The sequence below is a fragment of the Meleagris gallopavo genome, chromosome 2 (assembly GCF_000146605.3).
Source record: "Meleagris gallopavo isolate NT-WF06-2002-E0010 breed Aviagen turkey brand Nicholas breeding stock chromosome 2, Turkey_5.1, whole genome shotgun sequence".
NCBI lineage: Eukaryota > Metazoa > Chordata > Aves > Galliformes > Phasianidae > Meleagris > Meleagris gallopavo.
In genome coordinates this window covers 56,566,789-56,582,783 of record NC_015012.2, presented here as the reverse complement: position 1 = coordinate 56,582,783, position 15,995 = coordinate 56,566,789, and the positions used below count along the sequence as shown (strand labels likewise).

The 15,995-nt window shown below is 37.8% G+C and overlaps 1 long non-coding RNA gene across 1 annotated transcript; it reads right to left on the bottom strand.

Moving 5' to 3' along the window:
* Positions 1–1,839: 1,839 nt before the first annotated feature.
* On the bottom strand, positions 1,840–14,964 carry LOC104909772. Its single transcript, XR_792585.3, has 3 exons — positions 14,840–14,964; positions 12,598–12,742; positions 1,840–3,541 (listed from the first exon to the last, which is right to left on the bottom strand). It is a non-coding gene; the product is annotated as an uncharacterized LOC104909772 (long non-coding RNA).
* Positions 14,965–15,995: the final 1,031 nt, after the last annotated feature.

The following is a 15,995-nucleotide window of genomic DNA, read 5'->3' as shown; positions in this document are numbered from 1 at the left end:
GTCCGTATAAGGTGCAACTCCACCAAAGAATTCTCCTACTGTATCTCCTACTGTATCTCCATCATTACTGTACCCATGATGTTGCTGGTCTGAGAAATTGAGGAGAAGACACATCATCCTCATAGTGATACTCCCAGAAGTATCCCACACTGCTCTAGTGTTGGATAACAGAGTTGAAAGCCTGAAGGGAAGTTGTTTAGCACTTAATTAATCATAGAATCACAGAATCAAAGAGTGATCAGAATTGGAAGGAATTCTTAAGTCCCCTACCACAGGCAGGGACATATTCCACAAGACCAAGTTGACCAAAGCCACATCCAATCTGTTCTTGAACACCTCCATGGATGGGACATCCACAACTTATCCGGACGACCTGTGCCAGTGTCTCACCATCCTGCTGATAAAATTTAACAACAATATGCCAATGGGCCCAGAAAGTGGCAAGCAATGCCCATGCACATTGGATGAACAGGTCTCAGAGCAACAAACACCCTGTTTGCTATCTGCCAGCCTTTCCTCCAGTAATCACAGTTGATTATTCCCAGGATAAAAGGCTTTAATTTGCACATTAAGGAAAAGTGAAAGCACTAGACAGTAGAAAAATTACCAAACAATGAAAATTGACAGAGTAGGATATGCCCCCAAATCAGTATTGAAAACTACTTAAAATAGGAAGACTTTCAGAAGTGTTGAGAACATACAACTACAGTTACAGATTTGACTTCCTATCTCCAACGTCCCCAAGTCTGGAAAGTTTGCCTCAACCCAGGGATACTAGAAAAGGAACAGGTAGTTTGGAGGGACAGTGGTGTGAAAGGCACAGAGAAACGTCTTAGGAAAACAGCATTTAATTACATAATATGCATTTAATAAGTACATGATTAATGGAGGCGTGGTGTGGTCAGGAATGTTGGTTTTCATTTGTAGCACTGTCTTCAACTTGCCTTCTTCATGCAGAAACCTACCTCTCAGTATAACCAAAGTAAAAAGTTCAACCTCAATCTCTCTCATACAATTTCTTTTTTTTAAAAAAGCACAAATTTAAAACAATAATAATAATTATAGTAATAATAATAATAATAAATTTGTTCAAACAAAGCCACCTAAAATGTTTAGTTTATGGCAGGAAGAAAACAAAGATTGTTTATCCTCTGCAGCATTTTCCTTCTCTTTTCTACTTTTTGTTCCCCACCGAATAAATGCCCAGACTTAGTCAACTGCAGTCATTCCTGTAGCAGCACTCACGTGAAGTTCAAATCCAGAAGGCAACATCCTGAAACAGTTAATGGCTGTTGTTGCTATAGCAAGCTAAGGCATGTGTAGTCAAGTCCCTTGCTTGATTGCTTACTGTTCTGGAGTGATGAGGTCGTGTTAACATCATTGACCCCCTGGGCACATTTATTCTATCAAAATTAACATAGCAATGACCCGAGGCAAATCTCCTTCTTTCTTACTGCCTCTTGCTTTGAGTGAGGGCTAGCTATTACTAGAGCCATTCTAGCACACTTTGGCCTTTACTGTAGAAGGATTTTTTTTCTGGCATTGATGAAAAACTGCAAATAATGAATACTGGTTTTCTCATAGCGTGCCTGACTACTGAGGATTGCTTTTGTATTTCTTTAAAATTCTTTTTCCTAATAATTATTTTCTGCCACAGTTTGAATCAATGGATTTCATTTTGATAGCTCATATATAACAAAAATATTAAAGGAGTGTACTAATGAACAGCATAAATGCCCTGTAAAAGGGTGGGATCAGGGTTGGAAATTGTTGACTGCAGAGTTCCTTAAGCAGAACTGACAATCTCACATGTTAGGCATTTGACAGAGGTGCAAGATATGCATTATTTTCCTGTAAGTAAACTTAAAATTTATTTGGTTATTTTTAATACCTCCTTTAAGCAGCGATGTAGCATACATGCTCAAAAACTGACTTTTAAGCTCCATAAATCACTTTACTTGGAAAGTTTTATATGGCATTTTCCCACATTAATAGTTAATATCATATGCCTACATCAAATCCACATTTCTTAAAATGCTCACAAGTGCGAATGTGGAAGTTAGATAGAAATTATAAATGCTAGTTTGTGAAGCAGACTACTTTGCTTCATTTTTCAATTATTCCTGTAACTTCTGAGCTTCTGAGGCTGTGAGCAGAAGAATAGCTGGTCATGTGGATACCATAATTGCACTGGAAAGCATGAAAATTACTGGGTAAATTACAAGAAGCTACAACATACTTTTGCCACTGCATAAGGAGGGGTTGGACATCTCATGGATGTGCTCCCACCTACTGAGGCCTGTCTTCCAAAGGCTGCCAAAGCTGAAATACAATAAATTAGTAGAAACACAAATAATTTTCTCAAAGCTTTTTAAGAGACAGATCTTATTGGCTAGAAAGTGCCCACTTCTAAAAAGGGGACAAAGATTGCAGTTACACCAAACTGATACAAATCAGAAAAATTAGGCAAGCTTTCAGATACAAAGCTTTTCTCTCTGTGTTTCCAAGTATTTTTGTATTGTTAGTCTAATTAAGGTTTTAGCTCCACGTATGCACTTATATTACCAGAACAACTAGAGGTACCACTTTGACAAAGGTGGCATCACTAAGAGCAACACTGGGTCACAAGTAGTTGTGTCTAACTCAGGTGTGCCTTTCCCACATTCTTCACAGAACATATGCGACAATCAGTGATGGTAGTTCCCAGAGAAAACTTTTTCTCATGTTGAAGGATAGTGGTTACTGGAAAACATGAAAATCACTCTGACAACATTTGTTTGCATCAATATGTGATGATAGACTACAACCACACACTTTCTTCAGAGGCTATCCCTATTTGGAATTGTAGAATCATTTGACTTGGAAGGGACATTTAAAGGTCTCCCTGCAAAGTACAGGGACACCTACAGCAAGATCAGGGTGCTCAGAGCCCAGTCCGGTCTTACTCCAGGGGCAGAGCATCCACCACATCCCTGGTTTCAATGCGTTACTACCCTTACTGTATATGTATTTTTTAACTTATATTCAGTATAAATCTCCCCTCTTTTAGTTTGAAACCATTTCCCCTTGTCCTATCACAACAGACCCTGCTAAAGAGTCTAACCCCTTCTTTTTTACAGCACCCCTTTTGATACTGAAAGGCAATTTTCAGGTCTTTCCAGAGCCTTTTCTTCTCCTGGCCGAACAGCCCCAGCTCTTTCAGCCTGTCCTTGTAGGAGAGTTGTTCCATCCCTTGGATCATTTTTGTGGCACTCCTCTGGACGCACTCCAACAGATCTGTGTCTCTCCTGTACTGAGGACTCCACATCTGGATGCAGTACTCCAGGCAAGGTCTCACCAGAGCAGAGCAGAGAGACAGGATCACCTCCCTCATTCTGCTGACCATGCTTCTGATGCAGCCCAGGATACAACTGGCAAAATGTGCCGTCTTGAAATGCTTTCCTTATGTATTCAACTATGTTTTCATCCACGTACTCATAGTCGTGCTCTTCTTTCTGTTCCTTTTCACCTTCACACTTTCCAAGTGTCTTATTTGCTAGACCTGAGAAATCAACAGATAATAATTGTAAGGAAACTGAAGGCTCTGCACTTGCCCAGAAAAAAATGTACAATTCATACAGACAACCACAAAAGTCAAAAACAAAGGAAAAAATGTTCTCTTCTCTTTTCTGATATTCACAGAGATCTTAAATGACTTGTACGCATTTCTGAACATCATTTGTAGCAGATCAAGAATGAAATCCAGCTGAGCATTTTATAAAATGGTCTTCACTTTTTAAGAATTCCTCTTTCAATTTTTGAGCAATGCTTGTACCTAACGGTCTATGAACGGACCAGATAATCAAAGAATTATTGAATCAGCAATGTTAGAAAAGACCTCCAAGATCATCTAGTCCAACCATCCACCTACGAGCAGTATTTCCTGCTAAACCATGATCCTCAGTATAACATCTAAACATTTCTTAACCTGTTGTCTACTCCCTGGCGGTTGTCCACGGACCATTCAAAGGTTTAATAAAATGCTTTAGAAGTGTGATCACTGAGAGTGTAAAAGCAGAATTAAACTGTTAAGAGATGAGCAATTCATGTGCATCATGCAAAACCTACAATCCCCATTGCAGATTTGCTCCTATGTTCTTTGCCTGAAAAGATGAAAATGTAGCTAGGAAAATGTGATGGCTTTTCAGGACTTCCTGAAGCCAAAATCCCCAGTTTTCTCTTATTCAGAATGTAATACAATAAACAGAGATGAAAGCTGGAGAATGGTATGAAGTTTAGGTGAAAAGCCTTGAAGTTCATTTCTTTGTGTCCACGTAGACCAACCTTCAGCCATACTGACCTTTCAAAAAGCGGTGGGTTTCTCCCACTAGTGCAAAGACCCTCACACGAGGCCTCTTAGCAGCTCCAGAGTGGGGTGGGCTCTGCTCTAATTCCTTGCATGGCAAGAGCTTGATGTTACTCTTCTCATGTGTGAGCTATAGCCTGCTGCCAAAACACCCAGTGGTCTCCTGCCTTGCCCATGTATTCCTATTGCACTCCTCCAAGGAGTAGTGCCCCACATTTTCCCTCTGGAGCCACCATGTTTTTTGTCACTTGCAGGAGTGGGAAAGAGATGTACAACAGCAAGACAGGAGCAGCAGGAGTGGGAAAGAAATGTACAGCAGCAAGACAGGAACAGCTCAGGTTTGTCACAATGCCCCATGTTTAATGGAGTTGAGAAGGCATTGTGTTTCAAAAGTAAATCTCATATGAAATGGTAAAACAGTGTGAAATACTGCTTTGGGAACAGATGTTTCTGTTTGATTAATTTACTGCAGCGTAACTAGAAACAACTTGCAAATATGTACAAACCCTCACAGCCTATTTGATCTCTCTGCAAGGCCATGCTTATCGAATACATCCTTCCTTATGGCACTGAGCTTCTCAAACAAAAATTCTCCCAAGCTTATTCTTGGGACTACTGTGTTCCCCTTTTCCAAGAAACCAGATGTATAGTTGCTCTTATCAGTTTGTTCTAAGATTCTCCATGGCTGAGGTGCCTCTTCCTGAGAAATGGACAGGACTCATTTTTTTTCTGAAGTTCTGATTCACTCCTTTATAGAAATTTTAAGGCCAGAAATAACCATCACATTTATCAAGGAACTGTCTACCTGAACCAGGACACAACTTATCATGGACAGATTTGCCTTCAAGTACCCCTGCTTCTTTGCAGGAATGACTAAATGCAATATATTTCCAGATCTAAACATCAAAAGGGAAAGAAATCCACCCTATGATGAGAAATTCAATGGAGATCTTACAGCACTCACACAAGTAGCCACTATCCTCTTAACAAACATTTCCAGGTCTGTGGTTCATTTTCAGGTTGGCTGTGTTTGTCATCAGTAAAAGTAAACTAATGAATAAAATGGGCACTGAATGAATAAGCTAATCCTTGTGATTCAGCAAGGAAAATATTATTTGTGCAGTTAGACTTGCTAATACAGATATAAAATACAGGTTGCACATAGATAGCATAGCTAGACTTTCTTCTTTCCCAAACACAGAAAAACAAAATGATATGCTTCTAAGCAAGACAACTCAAGGAGAAAAGGAAATTAATGTCATCAGGCTAGAGTAAATCAAAGTTGTCTCCAGTCTAAAACAAATGTAGGATGCATTCTGAAATGTATATGTTTACACTTCAGTAAAGCATTAAGCAATGAATGGGACAAGCTGAATGATCCCAAGGGGATTTTGAACAGTGAAATCAATGCAATTTTTTTCCTACTTGAAAAAAATCCATCTATCCATCCATCTGCCAATCTCTACAGTACTTTTTAAAGTTTTTCCTTGCCAATTTCAGTCAAATTTGAAAAGGGGGAAGAAGTCATAGCGTGGTTATAAAAGAGAAAGTTGAATTAGTTCCTCTGTTGAAAGAGAGGCATGCAGAACACAGCTGTTACACTCTCCATTTGGCAGCAAACAGAAGGATAAATCAGCGTGTGTGTATTGGTTGGCCACTCAACACACACATAGCTCCAAACCTGCTCTTTTTCATATAATAGGAGTACCATAAGGAGAGTTTTGGTTATTATCAGGGAAGGAGGGAGAGGAGCAGCAGGGGACAACAGACCTGAATCCTTATTAAATCAAATTTCATTAACTCCGCTCTTCCTGGAAAAATTTGTATAATTATGTTTGCCTTTATAGTGGAAAGGGAATGTTCTGCAGACTAAAAATTTCCATTTGTCTCACTCACATCTTCAAGGGGGTAGGATTTTTTTTTTCTGAATATGCTAGCTTTTCTTTCACAGACTTCAAGGTCACTAATAGTTGCCATAACTCTCAATTCTGCACTCATCCAAAATGCAGGCACAAAAGTAACCCATCATCTTAATGCTGGAAGGCAACCAGTGCTAGAAACCTCGGTTCATGTATATAAAAGGTTGCACAAGTAAACACTCCTGGCAACAATCATAATAGAGTTTTATAGCTGTGGTAAATATCTCAGCTCAGGATTTATGCTGCACAAACTAACATTCAGCCACATTAATAACACTTAGCATTTGATATGACTAACTTGAAAACAATAGTTGTGAATTATTATGAACAATAATATTGTGAACCAAACAAGGTAGAATAACATTCTCATGTCTGAGCATCACTTCAGTGAAAAAGCACAGAACGGAAGAGTGTATGCATTAGTCAAAGAGTTTTTATTAACAGTAATGTTTTATTTGTTGTGAGCCTGGTTCTGATGCTCCTCAATCCTAGTGAAAGTTAATTCCTTAGGGAGTGCTACTGGAAGCCAGTGAGCAGAATAAGAGCCAGTGAAATGAATGGACTATTCCCTGGGCTGATATCCATCAATCATTCCTTCTAGTGATGGTTTATAATGTCTTTAAAAACTGTTAAAGTAACAATCAAAATATTTTCAGATCTACTGTAGGGTTAAAATTCATGTATTGTTAACATTTATCTCTGTAGGGAATGTACTAGCACATTGTTTTGAACAGTTTAATCTTAAATTCAATTTTTAAAAAATATATGAATTTCCTGAAAGATACAAACAACTGTTGACTTATTTCGCTGTCCTTTTATTTCTAACTTGTCTTCTTTACCACTTTTTTCTTGTCTATTTTGCTGGTTTTATTGAGTCCTTACAGTCATTACTTTCTGTTGTTGCACTACTGTTGATAAAAAATTTTTTAATTACAAATTAAACACTTCATATATCAATAACTCTCACAGAAAACATTCGTCACAGACTTTAAGGAGTTGCATATTCCAGGTCACATCATACATCATTGCAGGAGAGCATAGAGAAGTATAGAGGATCTGTGTGGATATAGAGGGAATAGAGGCTCTGTATGGCATCATGCCCCCTACCCAATCCCATCTGCTGTTCTGCACACCACCATCCACCTAAGGAAGAAACATAGAATATCTTGAGTTGGAAGGGACTCATAAGGATAATAAGTTCCAACTCCTGACTCTGCACAGTACCATCCGAAAATCAGACCACATGTCTGAGCGCTTTGTCCATATGCTTCTTGAACTCTGGCAAGCTCACTGCCTTGGCCACTCCCTTGGGATCGTGTTCCAACGCCTTACCACCTCCTGGTGAGGAATCTTTTCTTGATATCCAGTCTGAGCCTCCTCCGAAAAAAGGACCACCACCTAGCTGAAGAAGCACCACAGAACCACGCATGGGCAAAAAATGGGAGGGGTGACTCATACATAGTCCTCTTTAGTTCCCTTCATGTAACACTGCAACACTTTCTCCTTGTAATGAGTTCTATATGCTCCTGCCCGGAAACTGATTTTTATTGCAACTATATGCTGTCAAATCTAATAAATAAGGGAAATGTGTAAAGGATGTATAGTCCATGCTTTCTATCCTCTGCTGTACAACCTGGATATTAGCTAAGAATAGAACTAAGTTTAACTAAAAGTAAGTGTAATTTACCGAAGAGTACACATAATCCTATTAAGTGATGCAACCTGCTTATTTTAACTCCTTATCTTAACATTTTTGGTTAGCTTATCTCAGAAGAATCATCAACATAATAATAATAGTAAGGTTTTTGATACGGCCCAAAAAATAAAAGGAAAAATAATACAGTTATTGTTCTAAAGACAATTACAGGACTAAAGGAGGCAAAGAAGGTAATAACAATTTTGCTGTAGTCAAAGATGGAAGTAAAGGGAGAGAGTTGTCATTCACATATACAGCATAGGATTCCTAATTCATGCTGCTTATCCCTATAGTTGAATTCAGAAAACTAATGCATGTTCCCTGCGATATTGCCAAAGAACTTTTTTAAAATGTAATTCAAAATTCTTCATTTTGCTTAAAGCTTTTGAAATTGCTATGCTCCATTCATTTCAGTGTTTTTTTGAGTAAAACTCTGTAACCAACAGTATCGCCCTAAATTGTACAACATCAAGAACAAGAGCAGAAATTTCTTAAAACATCTTCATTGCCAAAGAGAGTATACGTTTTTTTGTGCACCCTGAATTGCAATCAAAAGGCCCCTTGTGTATTTTTTCCCAGCCCACAGCCTTCCTAAATCAAGTGTTTAAGGACAGAATATTCAAATATCTTTTCTAAAGTGTCCAGATACCAATTAAAAACAAACAAACAACAACAACAACAAAAAACTAAAACAAAACAGTATTTGGTAATGTTTCAGAAACTCCAGTTAGAAGAAATTTCAAAATTAAAGAAAAACAACCAATACAGCAAGTTTCAGATGAAGAGTTATGACTTTGCAGAATTGTTACTATTTTTAATGAATTCAAATTCAGCAAAATCTAAGAAAATAAGATTATATCTTTAGTGGCCAAATAGGATTTTGTTAAAACAGTAGAATAAGGATGAATTTTTTGGAAACAAAGATAATAAATGCTACCTTTACTAATATGAACTCTGCAAGGAAACAATAGAGGCGTTAACACTGAAAGAGAACCATGTTGCCTTTCTTTTCAGAACTACCTAGCCTTTGATAAGAAATGGCAGTAACTGTTTTGTTTTTTTTTTTTCTGAGAGAGAGAGACAGCATGGATTCAATATCCGTATTAGGAATTTGAAATGGGTTGGTGCTTTGGAGGTTGGCTTAACATTCACAAGTGGAAGTTTAAAGATTAGTCAGTGAATGGTACATTTCCTCCCACTCAAAACCCACAGGAGTGTGTCTGTGTTGTTAGTCTTGACATATTTTCTAATCCATTATCCTCTGAATTAACAGAGCAGAATACACTCTGGAACAGGCAAGCTTGCTGCACGCAACAGTGGACTCCTGGGGATCCCTTGACTGACCAGGAAGAACTGCTTTATCTTCTAATCAAATCTCTTGTATAATTTTGCAGTTAACTTTGAATTAAGCTCAATAATTTGGGCTTAACTAACACACAGCTTTGAGAAAAACCTTCAGCTTTGATCTGGGTGTGCCAGTGTACCATCTATCATCACTCTTTGTTCTATGTTATTCAATTTACCTGTCTCCAACTTTTAACTCACATTATACTCAAAGTTAGGCAAAAATTGTTCAGGGATATACTCCAAGGCAGTTAAACAAGAAGAGGCTTTGTAATCTTGCAGAAATGCTTTATGATTCTGTCGCTTGATTTTCTGTGTGTGCTAAACAGAGGCAAAACTAAGGATTTGATAGGACAGTGGGGAATGATCTTAAGCTCAAGGAAGGAAGAATTAAATTGGATGTCAGGTTCTTCATAGAGTTCTTCATAGAGTGAGTGGTGAGGTGCTGGAACAGACTGCCCAGAGAGGCTGTGGATGCGCCATCCCTGGAGGTGTTCAAGAGCAGGTTGGATGGGTCCCTGGGCAACCTGGTCTAGTACCAGATCTAGAGGTTGGTGGCCCTGCTTGTGGCAGGGGGTTGGAACATGATGATCCTTGAAGTCCCTTCCAACCCATTCTATGATTCTATGATTCTATGATTGTTTTGTTTGAGAATCCTGAGTATCAGAGTCTCACCTAACAGTCTATGTACAATGAGCTCAGATTTAATTAACTGCAGCATTCATGAGGGATAAGGTAAGAGAGATATGATCTATGAGGTTTGAAATCAGAAACATGGCTTAGAACTGGACCAGGTGGAAGGAATTAGTATTGCAAATCTTTACAGGACCAGGAGCAAGAAAGTCTTCAGCTGCTCTAACTTCAATTTTTTCTTTAGTGTATTTGGGCATACAACTAGAACTATTTACAAAGCATGTGTCTCTAGCCATAAGCTTGGGATAGGAATAAAAACTGAGATAGGAAACGGTCAGGAGAAGAAAAAGAACCTGACTGAATCTGAAATTTGAAAGAAATATTTCCTCTGGAATCAGGAAGAACTAAGAAATTAAGAGTAAGATGTGAAAACCTAGATTTCAGAGAAGGGACAACAAAACAAAGGTTAGGATCTTAATGGGAGAACACCGAAAAGAAGATAATAATAATAAAAAAAAAAAACCTAGAAAAAAGTCACTAGAAAACTTTCCTGTCATAGAGAATCTGGAGTTGGGAGGGACCCGCATGTGTCATCAGCTCCAACTCCTGGCTCCACACAGGACCACACAAAATTCAAATCCTATGCCTGAGAGTGGTGTCCGAAAGCTCTTCAAACTCCAGCATTGGAGCTGTGACTACTGCCCTGGGCATCCCGTTCCATGCCCATTGCCCTCTGGTGCAGAATCTTTCCCTAACCCTCAGCCTGACCCTCACCTGACACAGATCCATGCTGTTTTTTCAGTCCTATCACAGTCATCAGAGAGCAGAGCTCAGTGCTGCTCCTCAGCTCCATGTGAGGAGCTGTATGCCACCATGAGGCGTCCCCTCATCTTCCTCTTCTCTGGGCTGAACAAGCCAAGGGACCTCAGCCACTCCTCACATCTTGCTCTCAAATGGCAAAGAAAAATAGAATTACATAAAGTTAAAAATGGTGAAGTTCTGGAGATTCCATAAGTTTTTTGAGGACAAATAAGACTTAGTAGGATGGACAAAAGAGTAATTTTACTAACTCAGAATGAATAAAAAGTGAGAAAGCAGGCAGGCTCTACCCAGGGCAGATGGCACTTAGTAATGATGCCTTATTTTGCTGTGCTTCTGAATCACAGTATGTAAAAGCTCCAAAACAGGAACAGCTACAAATAGTCCAAGTTTGTCTTTATGATTGAAAATACTGAACACCTGAGCACTACGTTTATAGAACACGTACCCCTAACTGTGAATTAGAAATGGGCTGGGAAATCTTTGTGTTGTGATGGAGTAGAATAGAAGGTCCCATGTTAACCATGAACACCTTGCTCATGCTTGCCTTACACCACAGGCACTGGATCACCATGGTGGTGATTCAATTGCTCCCTGTAGTACGGACATCGGTTGTCAAAGTCAAGCCCCAGTTATGTGCAGGTAGTTCCCTTGGCACAAGAGAGTGCATCATTAACTCATCTTGTTAACAATATTGTCCTGGGGTTTAAACAGAGAATGCTGTTCTCTACAACTGCCAGACTGGAAGCTTCACCATTTACCACTATAAAATATCATCAGATCATTAAGTTGTAACAAAATGGAACCTACAGGGAGATTTTTCAAAGCCACCAAATAATAAATATGAGATTATCTTTCAAAGCAGCCTGCTGCAAACCTAAACACTGTTAGAAAAACTGTTCCCAAACAATCAACATCCACAGCAGTACAGATCATTGAATATTCAATACACAACAGTAATTTTTAAATATAAAGGTTGTTTATGTTGCATTTGCATAGTTTCAGATAAGCAGTCTTTTTTAAGAGATTGGCACACTGAATGAGAAGACAGTAAAGAGGAAATTTTATGGGAATTTCTTATACTGATATCAATTATCAGTAAACAAATGCTGTGAGGATGAATATTTGTGCTTTAGTCTTCCAAATGTGCCGATATTATAATTATTGTCATGTGTTCATTTTTTAAATATAACTCACAACGGACAGATTAATGAAATCAACTGAGTTTTTTATTTTTACTTCAAAGTCTGAAGGATTTGTCCTCATATCATCTGGATTCTCAACTTCAGTATGTTCTGACAAATTGAAAAGTTGAAAGAGAAGTAGAAAGCCTAACCAGTTATCAAATATATTTGTGAAATCCAAGCAAATGGTGTACTTAAAAACAATTAATAGCCAGGTAATTTGCTCAATGCTATTTTTTCTTCAAAATAAATAAAAAAGTTGAAGACATCTTCATATGTTTAATATAAATGGCTTGCTTATCCTTAATATCTGTAGGAATTAACTGTTTTTTGTGTGTGTTTTTCTTTTTTTAGTAACAGAAGATGTATAGATTCCTAAGGAAAAACAAAGTGCATATTTCCACACAAGTTTGTTTCTAAAAACTACTGAATATTCATGTTTCAGTGTCAAACAGAGTTTAATACCATGCTGCTGTTGAGAGCTTGGATGAATTTGCCTTGCGGCATTTATGGAGGAGGAGCAGAAATGTTCATCACTTTTGACTGAAGCACAGATTCCAAACGAAATCACACAAGATAATGCTGCATATAAGTTATTTATCAAGGCTGGAGTTAAGTTTTGCTATAATATAACTCAAATCATAAGTCTTAACTAACCTTTAATCGCACGGTTTTCCACTAATGTAGCTTTCCCAGTCACGTCCTTCTCATTGTCACGATGCACCAAATCATTTTGACAACTAACCAAAACATCAGCATCTTGATTTGAGCACAATTTCTTCTTGGTGTCTACACAGAAATTCTGAAATTATATAGAAGAAAACATTGACTTCACATGTAAATCTTTACTCCAGACTGAGTACTTTTAGAGATGTGACAGATAAGAGCAACATTCCTTGGGTCACTTCTCTGAAATTTAACCACAACTCTTCTGTTTGCCAAAGCAAATCATCAGTCACTATATTCTTAAATTTGAGACAAGTACTTCACAAAATAAGATGATTAGAAGGTGCTCTAGGTAAACAAATACTTTTTAAAATATACCTCCCATCTCTTTAATTGGTTATGTAGAGTCAAACACAAGGAGGAAGTTTATCCATCTCTTTTGGCTGGTGCAGAGTTCTCTTTGAATATGTACTTCTACTGTATTGATGATTGATGCAACGAGATATAAAATGAGTTCTGATATACACTATATCACAAATCTGTGTGAAGTCTGACATTTCAATTACATTTATTCAGTAGCATTCATAGCATGGAGAGATAGTAAGATGATAGGAATAGACAATTATGGTGTAATTAATTATAATGCTATAACGTGGCAGAAAATAAATTTCACCCCTTGAATTTCATGCTTGATCCACGCATTTTCATAACTCTATTTTTTTAAACTGTGATCTATTCATATTACAAATATACAGTCAAATAAATGTTTTTTACCTGTGTAAGTAATTGCCAATTTAAAGTGTCAAAAAAGTTTATCTTTATTGCAACTATGGAGTAGCTGTAGTAGCTTACAGTTCAGTTGCAATCACTATACCAGAAAGTCCTTTTTTTTTTTAGTATAAATTGTACAGGTTTTCCATAGATTTTCCTCAGCGAAGATAAAATCATTCAATTCAGAGACTGAAGGTCGCTTTGGTAAAATTGACAGTAATTACAGAACAATAGTGTCTGATCTTTTCAGGATCAACCCACAATTTGTGAAAGTAGAACATGAACTCAGTTTTAAACAAAAATCTGCCCCTTCTACAGAAGACACCAGCTAGCAACAAGAAAGTCACCAGTAACAGAAATATTTGAGAGAGCATATTAAGCAGAACAGCTGAGGATAAAATCTGTAAAATACATGGACAATTTTCCTCAGGTCATGACATGACATAAGTGGAAAATACTATTTTTTTCATTTAGAAGAACCCAGAGCAGTTCTCCCTTTTCTGAATTAACACTGAAAGCTCGAATTGCAGGGGTTGACTGAGTTACAGTGTTTGATGCAAGTCTGTGGTAGAGTCTGTACAGTGCTGGCTAGCACTCTCCTTGATTGCAAAAGAGCCTCTGACACCAAGCAAAGCTTGAAACAGTGATGTAATTCAAGGAAAAAATACAAGCTGGGGAAAATTTTTCAAAGAGAATGGAAACATCAGAAAAAGTCCTTAATGGCAACAAAGAAAAATAATCCAATGGAAATGATACTAGAACTTTAGTTAGAACTAAAACAATGCTGGAGTTGTGGGACCTTTCTTTCACCAGCAGAGTATGGCCTTTCTTTGATCTCCAGTTCTTTTCTTGATCATCTGCACCCAAATATGCCTACAGATTTGTTGCCAGCCTGTCCCTGGTAATACGAGCACACTCTATGGGCACTTATTGACTACCTTCTGCGTGAAGAAAATACATGCTTAAATAACAAATTTCAAGGCTGTCACCACTTGTCCTATCCTCAGTACCATTTGTGTCTGTTTATCACAATTGAAAGGTCTTGGGAAAGACAAGGAAGTATTGCTGGCAGATTGTTCGAGTTATTGGGGATAATTGGCACACAGAATGCTTCCACTTGAAAGTCAGTTTTCAGGAAAATAAATAACCTTAAGCTATAGAAATAATAGTAAAAAATAAATAAAAAAACCCAACAACACTGACATACTCTTATTTTCTGTTCAGATCCTTATTTAGCATATTAATCCTTGCAATCAAAATAATGAATTAATATGTTTAGATTATTTATTTTGTGTTGCCTTAAATAACTCAGAAACAAGTCTTTGTGTCAAAACAGAAATATTCTCTCATTAGGAATAGTGTAAATGGAGTTTGTACTGATCTTATCAGTCCACAACAAAGACAAACATTGTGATACAATAGTTGCCTGGGGCTCACTGTAAATAAATTAAAATATGCATACCTCAAACACATAAGAACCAACAGGATAACAGGACTTGGACTGTTACTTCATTATCTGCTGAGATCTGATATCACTTTAACATCCTTAATGGAGCTACAGATAACAGTTAAACCAGAGACAAGCAGAGATAAGAAGCTTTTTTAAACTGCACAAAAATTACAAAGTCTTACAGTAATCTTCCACATACTAGGCAGGTTTAACAGCACAGTCTATATGGAGGCTCACTCACTGTCCATAAATAACTCAGAGGGCAAACAAGGTTGTAAAGGTAAGGTAGCGTAGCAAAGTCTCTCTCAGGAAATAAGAGGCGTTAAATCAAACAGGATGAGTGTGTGGCTCATGTGAGAACTAAAAGACCAGAGATGCATCATTTTGGTAAGACAAAACTTGTAACATTCTGCAGACGCTAAAAATGAGTGCAGAATTTATCTAAGATGTACAGATTGAAGTAGAAAACTGAGTTTCAAAGAGAGCAGTTGGAATTAATTTCCCTTGATTGCTTAAAGAACATAATGCATTACACTTGCGTGTGTGTGTGTAAGTTCACCTCAACAGGCAGCTCTCCCCTTGCCCACCCCAGAAGCAGTGACATCTGCACACACAAAAGTACTTTGCCCTTCTACAGCACCAGAAGCAGAGAAGCTTTTCAAAAATGCCAATTGCCCTTGCAATTGTTAGCTGCTGCTTCTCATAGCTCCAAGCTGAATTCTTATCTGCCTTTAGAAATTCAGGCTATTAATAGTCCCTGAGAATATTTCTTCCATTAATATGTGCGATTGCTTTTTGAATTCATTTACAATTCTGATATCAACATCATGTGCCAATGAGTTCCAGAGCTTACTTCTGCATTGTGTAATTTTCCTTTTTTCTTTAAACCATCCTACCAAATAATTTCATGCAGCTTTTGTGTTCACTCTCTATTCACTTTCTTCCTGCATTCAGGTTTTTACATATATCATCTCTCTCCTGAGTCATTTCTTCAGGCTGAGGAGCTCTAAAGACTGTTGCATCTCTCCTCGTAGAGGATCAGAATTGTAATCCATGATGCACAAGATCCTGACATTTCTGCTTCTTTGCAAGCAGAAATGTCTGCTAAAAACTACTGGAGGCAATCTATATACCACACATACAGCCAACATCACTATTTGGTCACAAC